This window comes from Colletes latitarsis, unplaced genomic scaffold, assembly GCF_051014445.1.
Source record: "Colletes latitarsis isolate SP2378_abdomen unplaced genomic scaffold, iyColLati1 scaffold0007, whole genome shotgun sequence".
NCBI classification, from domain to species: Eukaryota; Metazoa; Arthropoda; class Insecta; order Hymenoptera; family Colletidae; genus Colletes; species Colletes latitarsis.
Genome location: NW_027488367.1, coordinates 8,026,936 through 8,034,714, shown reverse-complemented (window position 1 = coordinate 8,034,714; position 7,779 = coordinate 8,026,936).

Genomic DNA, 7,779 nt, shown 5'->3' with positions numbered 1-7,779 from the left:
TTCAACAAGTATGTGAAGTGTGCGAAAGTATGAGTCTCATGAGTGAAAATCCCAGGCCTAACCTAGACCTAACATGCGTTATCCTCTAAAATATTGATCGAAACCAGGTTTAATTGACTGTTTCAGTGTGGTACCACAATACTACGTGATCCAATCCAGAAATTGCCCAGGATCTATCCATGAAGTATAAGAAATATGCGGAAGTATGAGCCTGATGAGAGCAAATCCTAGACCTAACCCAGACCTAACATGCGTTATCCTCTAAAATATTTATCAAGACCAGGTTTAATTATTTGTTTCAGTGTCGTCCCACATTACTACGTGATCCAAACCAGAAATTAACCCAGGCCTAACCTAGACCTAACATGAATTATTCTCTAAAATATTGATCGAAACCAGGTTTAATTGACTGTTTCAGTGTGGTACCACATTACTACGTGATCCAATCCAGTAAAACCCCAGGATCCGTTCAACAAGTATGTGAAGAATGCGAAAGTATGAGTCTGATGAGTGAAAATCCTCGGCCTAACCTAGACCTAACTTGCGTTATCCTCTAAAATACTGATCGAAACCAGGTTTAATTGACTGTTTCAGTGTGGTACCACATTACTACGTGATCCAATCCAGAAATAGCCCAGGATCCGTTCAACAAGTCTGTGAAGAATGCGAAAGTATGAGTCTGATGAATGAAAATCCCAGGCCTAACCTATACCTAACATGCGTTATCCTCAAAAATATTGATCGAAACCTGGTTTAATCGACTGTTTCAGTGTGGTACCACATTACTATGTGATCCAAACCAGAAAATAGCCCAGGATCTATCCATGAAGTATAAGAAATATGCGAAAGTATGAGCCAGATGATGGCAAATCCTAGACCTAACCCAGACCTAACATGCGTTATCCTCAAAAATATTTATCAAGACCAGGTTTAACTGAATGTCTCAGTGTGGTACCACATTACTACGTGATCCATACCAGAAAAAACCCAGGATCTGTTCAACAAGTATGTGAAAAATGCGAAAGCATGAGCCTGATGAGGGCAAATCCCAGGCCTACCCTAGACATAACTTTCGTTATCCTCTAAAATATTGATCGAAACCAGGTTTTGTGGGCTGTTTCAGTGTGGTACCACATTACTGCGCGATCCAAACCAGAAAAAACCCAGGATCTGTTCAACAAGTATGTGAAAAATGCGAAAGTATGACCCTGATGTGGGCAAATCCCAGACCTAACCCAGACCTAACTTGCATTGTCCTCTAAAATATTGATCGAAACCAGGTTTAATTGACTGTTCCAGTGTGGTACCACATTACTACGTGATCCAATCCTGAAATAGCCCAGGATCTAGCCATGAAGAATGAGAAATATGCGAAAGTATGGGCCTGATGAGGGCAAATCCTAGACCTAACCCAGACCTAACATGCGTTATCCTCTAAAATATTTATCAAGACCAGGTTTAATTGATTGTTTCAGTGTGGTCCCACATTACTACGTGATCCAATCCAGAAATAGCCCAGGATCTAGCCATGAAGTATGAGAAATATGCGAAAGTATGAGTCTGATGTGGGCAAATTCCAGACCTATCCCAGACCTAACTTGCATTGTCCTCTAAAATATTGATCGAAACCAGGTTTAATTGACTGTTTCAGTGTGGTACCACATTACTACGTGATCCAATCCAGAAATAGCCCAGGATCCAGCCATGAAGTATGAGAAATATGCGAAAGTATGAGCCTGATGAGGGCAAATCCCAGACCTATCCCAGACCTAACATGAGTTATCCTCAAAAATATTTATCAAGACCAGGTTTAATTGATTGTTTCAGTGTGGTCCCACATTAGTACGTGATCCAAACCAGAAAAAACCCAGGATCCGTTCAACAAGTATGTGAAGAATGCGAAAGTATGAGTCTGATGAGTGAAAATCCCAGACCTAACCTAGACCTAACATGCGTTGTCCTCAAAAATATTGATCGAAACCTGGTTTAATCGACCGTTTCTGTGTGGTACCACACTACTGCGTGACCCAATCCAGAAAAATCCCAGGATCTGTTCAACAAGTATGTGAAAAACGCGAAAGTATGAGCCTGATGAGGGCAAATCCCAGACCTATCCCAGACCTAACTTGCGTTATCCTCTAAAATATTGATCGAAACCAGGTTCAGTGGGCTGTTTCAGTGTGGTACCACATTACTGCGCGATCCAAACCAGAAAAAACCCAGGATCTGTTCAACAAGTATGTGAAGTGTGCGAAAGTATGAGTCTCATGAGTGAAAATCCCAGGCCTAACCTAGACCTAACATGCGTTATCCTCTAAAATATTGATCGAAACCAGGTTTAATTGACTGTTTCAGTGTGGTACCACAATACTACGTGATCCAATCCAGAAATTGCCCAGGATCTATCCATGAAGTATAAGAAATATGCGGAAGTATGAGCCTGATGAGAGCAAATCCTAGACCTAACCCAGACCTAACATGCGTTATCCTCTAAAATATTTATCAAGACCAGGTTTAATTATTTGTTTCAGTGTCGTCCCACATTACTACGTGATCCAAACCAGAAATTAACCCAGGCCTAACCTAGACCTAACATGAATTATTCTCTAAAATATTGATCGAAACCAGGTTTAATTGACTGTTTCAGTGTGGTACCACATTACTACGTGATCCAATCCAGTAAAACCCCAGGATCCGTTCAACAAGTATGTGAAGAATGCGAAAGTATGAGTCTGATGAGTGAAAATCCTCGGCCTAACCTAGACCTAACTTGCGTTATCCTCTAAAATACTGATCGAAACCAGGTTTAATTGACTGTTTCAGTGTGGTACCACATTACTACGTGATCCAATCCAGAAATAGCCCAGGATCCGTTCAACAAGTCTGTGAAGAATGCGAAAGTATGAGTCTGATGAATGAAAATCCCAGGCCTAACCTATACCTAACATGCGTTATCCTCAAAAATATTGATCGAAACCTGGTTTAATCGACTGTTTCAGTGTGGTACCACATTACTATGTGATCCAAACCAGAAAATAGCCCAGGATCTATCCATGAAGTATAAGAAATATGCGAAAGTATGAGCCTGATGATGGCAAATCCTAGACCGAACCCAGACCTAACATGCGTTATCCTCAAAAATATTTATCAAGACCAGGTTTAACTGAATGTCTCAGTGTGGTACCACATTACTACGTGATCCATACCAGAAAAAACCCAGGATCTGTTCAACAAGTATGTGAAAAATGCGAAAGCATGATCCTGATGAGGGCAAATCCCAGGCCTACCCTAGACATAACTTTCGTTATCCTCTAAAATATTGATCGAAACCAGGTTTTGTGGGCTGTTTCAGTGTGGTACCACATTACTGCGCGATCCAAACCAGAAAAAACCGAGGATCTGTTCAACAAGTATGTGAAAAATGCGAAAGTATGACCCTGATGTGGGCAAATCCCAGACCTAACCCAGACCTAACTTGCATTGTCCTCTAAAATATTGATCGAAACCAGGTTTAATTGACTGTTCCAGTGTGGTACCACATTACTACGTGATCCAATCCTGAAATAGCCCAGGATCTAGCCATGAAGAATGAGAAATATGCGAAAGTATGGGCCTGATGAGGGCAAATCCTAGACCTAACCCAGACCTAACATGCGTTATCCTCTAAAATATTTATCAAGACCAGGTTTAATTGATTGTTTCAGTGTGGTCCCACATTACTACGTGATCCAATCCAGAAATAGCCCAGGATCTAGCCATGAAGTATGAGAAATATGCGAAAGTATGAGTCTGATGTGGGCAAATTCCAGACCTATCCCAGACCTAACTTGCATTGTCCTCTAAAATATTGATCGAAACCAGGTTTAATTGACTGTTTCAGTGTGGTACCACATTACTACGTGATCCAATCCAGAAATAGCCCAGGATCCAGCCATGAAGTATGAGAAATATGCGAAAGTATGAGCCTGATGAGGGCAAATCCCAGACCTATCCCAGACCTAACATGAGTTATCCTCAAAAATATTTATCAAGACCAGGTTTAATTGATTGTTTCAGTGTGGTCCCACATTAGTACGTGATCCAAACCAGAAAAAACCCAGGATCCGTTCAACAAGTATGTGAAGAATGCGAAAGTATGAGTCTGATGAGTGAAAATCCCAGACCTAACCTAGACCTAACATGCGTTGTCCTCAAAAATATTGATCGAAACCTGGTTTAATCGACCGTTTCTGTGTGGTACCACACTACTGCGTGACCCAATCCAGAAAAATCCCAGGATCTGTTCAACAAGTATGTGAAAAACGCGAAAGTATGAGCCTGATGAGGGCAAATCCCAGACCTATCCCAGACCTAACTTGCGTTATCCTCTAAAATATTGATCGAAACCAGGTTCAGTGGGCTGTTTCAGTGTGGTACCACATTACTGCGCGATCCAAACCAGAAAAAACCCAGGATCTGTTCAACAAGTATGTGAAGTGTGCGAAAGTATGAGTCTCATGAGTGAAAATCCCAGGCCTAACCTAGACCTAACATGCGTTATCCTCTAAAATATTGATCGAAACCAGGTTTAATTGACTGTTTCAGTGTGGTACCACAATACTACGTGATCCAATCCAGAAATTGCCCAGGATCTATCCATGAAGTATAAGAAATATGCGGAAGTATGAGCCTGATGAGAGCAAATCCTAGACCTAACCCAGACCTAACATGCGTTATCCTCTAAAATATTTATCAAGACCAGGTTTAATTATTTGTTTCAGTGTCGTCCCACATTACTACGTGATCCAAACCAGAAATTAACCCAGGCCTAACCTAGACCTAACATGAATTATTCTCTAAAATATTGATCGAAACCAGGTTTAATTGACTGTTTCAGTGTGGTACCACATTACTACGTGATCCAATCCAGTAAAACCCCAGGATCCGTTCAACAAGTATGTGAAGAATGCGAAAGTATGAGTCTGATGAGTGAAAATCCTCGGCCTAACCTAGACCTAACTTGCGTTATCCTCTAAAATACTGATCGAAACCAGGTTTAATTGACTGTTTCAGTGTGGTACCACATTACTACGTGATCCAATCCAGAAATAGCCCAGGATCCGTTCAACAAGTCTGTGAAGAATGCGAAAGTATGAGTCTGATGAATGAAAATCCCAGGCCTAACCTATACCTAACATGCGTTATCCTCAAAAATATTGATCGAAACCTGGTCTAATCGACTGTTTCAGTGTGGTACCACATTACTATGTGATCCAAACCAGAAAATAGCCCAGGATCTATCCATGAAGTATAAGAAATATGCGAAAGTATGAGCCTGATGATGGCAAATCCTAGACCTAACCCAGACCTAACATGCGTTATCCTCAAAAATATTTATCAAGACCAGGTTTAACTGAATGTCTCAGTGTGGTACCACATTACTACGTGATCCATACCAGAAAAAACCCAGGATCTGTTCAACAAGTACGTGAAAAATGCGAAAGCATGAGCCTGATGAGGGCAAATCCCAGGCCTACCCTAGACATAACTTTCGTTATCCTCTAAAATATTGATCGAAACCAGGTTTTGTGGGCTGTTTCAGTGTGGTACCACATTACTGCGCGATCCAAACCAGAAAAAACCCAGGATCTGTTCAACAAGTATGTGAAAAATGCGAAAGTATGACCCTGATGTGGGCAAATCCCAGACCTAACCCAGACCTAACTTGCATTGTCCTCTAAAATATTGATCGAAACCAGGTTTAATTGACTGTTCCAGTGTGGTACCACATTACTACGTGATCCAATCCTGAAATAGCCCAGGATCTAGCCATGAAGAATGAGAAATATGCGAAAGTATGGGCCTGATGAGGGCAAATCCTAGACCTAACCCAGACCTAACATGCGTTATCCTCTAAAATATTTATCAAGACCAGGTTTAATTGATTGTTTCAGTGTGGTCCCACATTACTACGTGATCCAATCCAGAAATAGCCCAGGATCTAGCCATGAAGTATGAGAAATATGCGAAAGTATGAGTCTGATGTGGGCAAATTCCAGACCTATCCCAGACCTAACTTGCATTGTCCTCTAAAATATTGATCGAAACCAGGTTTAATTGACTGTTTCAGTGTGGTACCACATTACTACGTGATCCAATCCAGAAATAGCCCAGGATCCAGCCATGAAGTATGAGAAATATGCGAAAGTATGAGCCTGATGAGGGCAAATCCCAGACCTATCCCAGATCTAACATGAGTTATCCTCAAAAATATTTATCAAGACCAGGTTTAATTGATTGTTTCAGTGTGGTCCCACATTAGTACGTGATCCAAACCAGAAAAAACCCAGGATCCGTTCAACAAGTATGTGAAGAATGCGAAAGTATGAGTCTGATGAGTGAAAATCCCAGACCTAACCTAGACCTAACATGCGTTGTCCTCAAAAATATTGATCGAAACCTGGTTTAATCGACCGTTTCTGTGTGGTACCACACTACTGCGTGACCTAATCCAGAAAAATCCCAGGATCTGTTCAACAAGTATGTGAAAAACGCGAAAGTATGAGCCTGATGAGGGCAAATCCCAGACCTATCCCAGACCTAACTTGCGTTATCCTCTAAAATATTGATCGAAACCAGGTTCAGTTGACTGTTTCAGTGTTGTACTTCATTACTACGTGATGCAATCCAGAAAAAGCCCAGGATCTAGCCATCAAGTATGAGAAATATGCGAAAGAGTGAGCCTGATGAGAGCAAATCCCAGACCTAACCTAGACCTAACATGAATTATTCTGTAATATATTGATCGAAACCAGGTTTAATTGACTGTTCCAGTGTGGTCCCACATTACTACGTGATCCAAACCAGAAAAAACCCAGGATCCGTTCAACAAGTATGTGAAGAATGCGAAAGTATGAGTCTGATGAGGGAAAATCCCAGGCCTAACCTAGACCTTACATGCGTTATCCTCTAAAATATTGATCGAAACCAGGTTAAATCAACTGTTTCAGTGTGGTACCACACTACTACGTGACCCAAACCAGAAATAACCCATGATCTGTTGAACAAGTATCTGAAAAACGCGAAAGTATGAGCCTGATGAGGGCATATCCCAGACCTAACCTAGACCTAACATGAATTATTCTGTAATATATTGATCGAAACCAGGTTTAATTGACTGTTCCAGTGTGGTCCCACATTACTACGTGATCCAAACCAGAAAAAACCCAGGATCTGTTCAACAAGTATTTGAAGAATGCGAAAGTATGAGTCTGATGAGTGAATATCCCAGGCCTAATCTAGACCTAACATGCGTTATCCTCTTAAATATTGACCGATACCAGGTTTAATGGACTGTTTCAGTGTGGTACCACTTTACTACGTGATCCAAAGCAGAAAAAACCCTCGATCAGGTCAACATGTATGTTAAAACTGCGAAAGTATGACCCTGATGAGGGCAAATCCCAGGCCTAACCTATACCTAACATGCGTTGTCCTCTAAAATATTGATGGAAACCAGGTTTAATTGACTGTTTCAGTGTCGTACTTCATTACTACGTGATGCAATCCAGAAAAAGCCCCGGATCTAGCCATCAAGTATGAGAATTATGCGAAAGAATGAGCCTGATGAGAGCAAATCCCAGACCTAACCTAGACCTATCATGCGTTATCCTCTAAAATATTGATCCAAACCAGGTTTAATTGACTGTTTCAGTGTGGTACCACATTACTACGTGATCCAAACCAGAAAAAAACCCAGGATCTGTTCAACGAGTATGTGAAGTGTGCGAAAGTATGAGT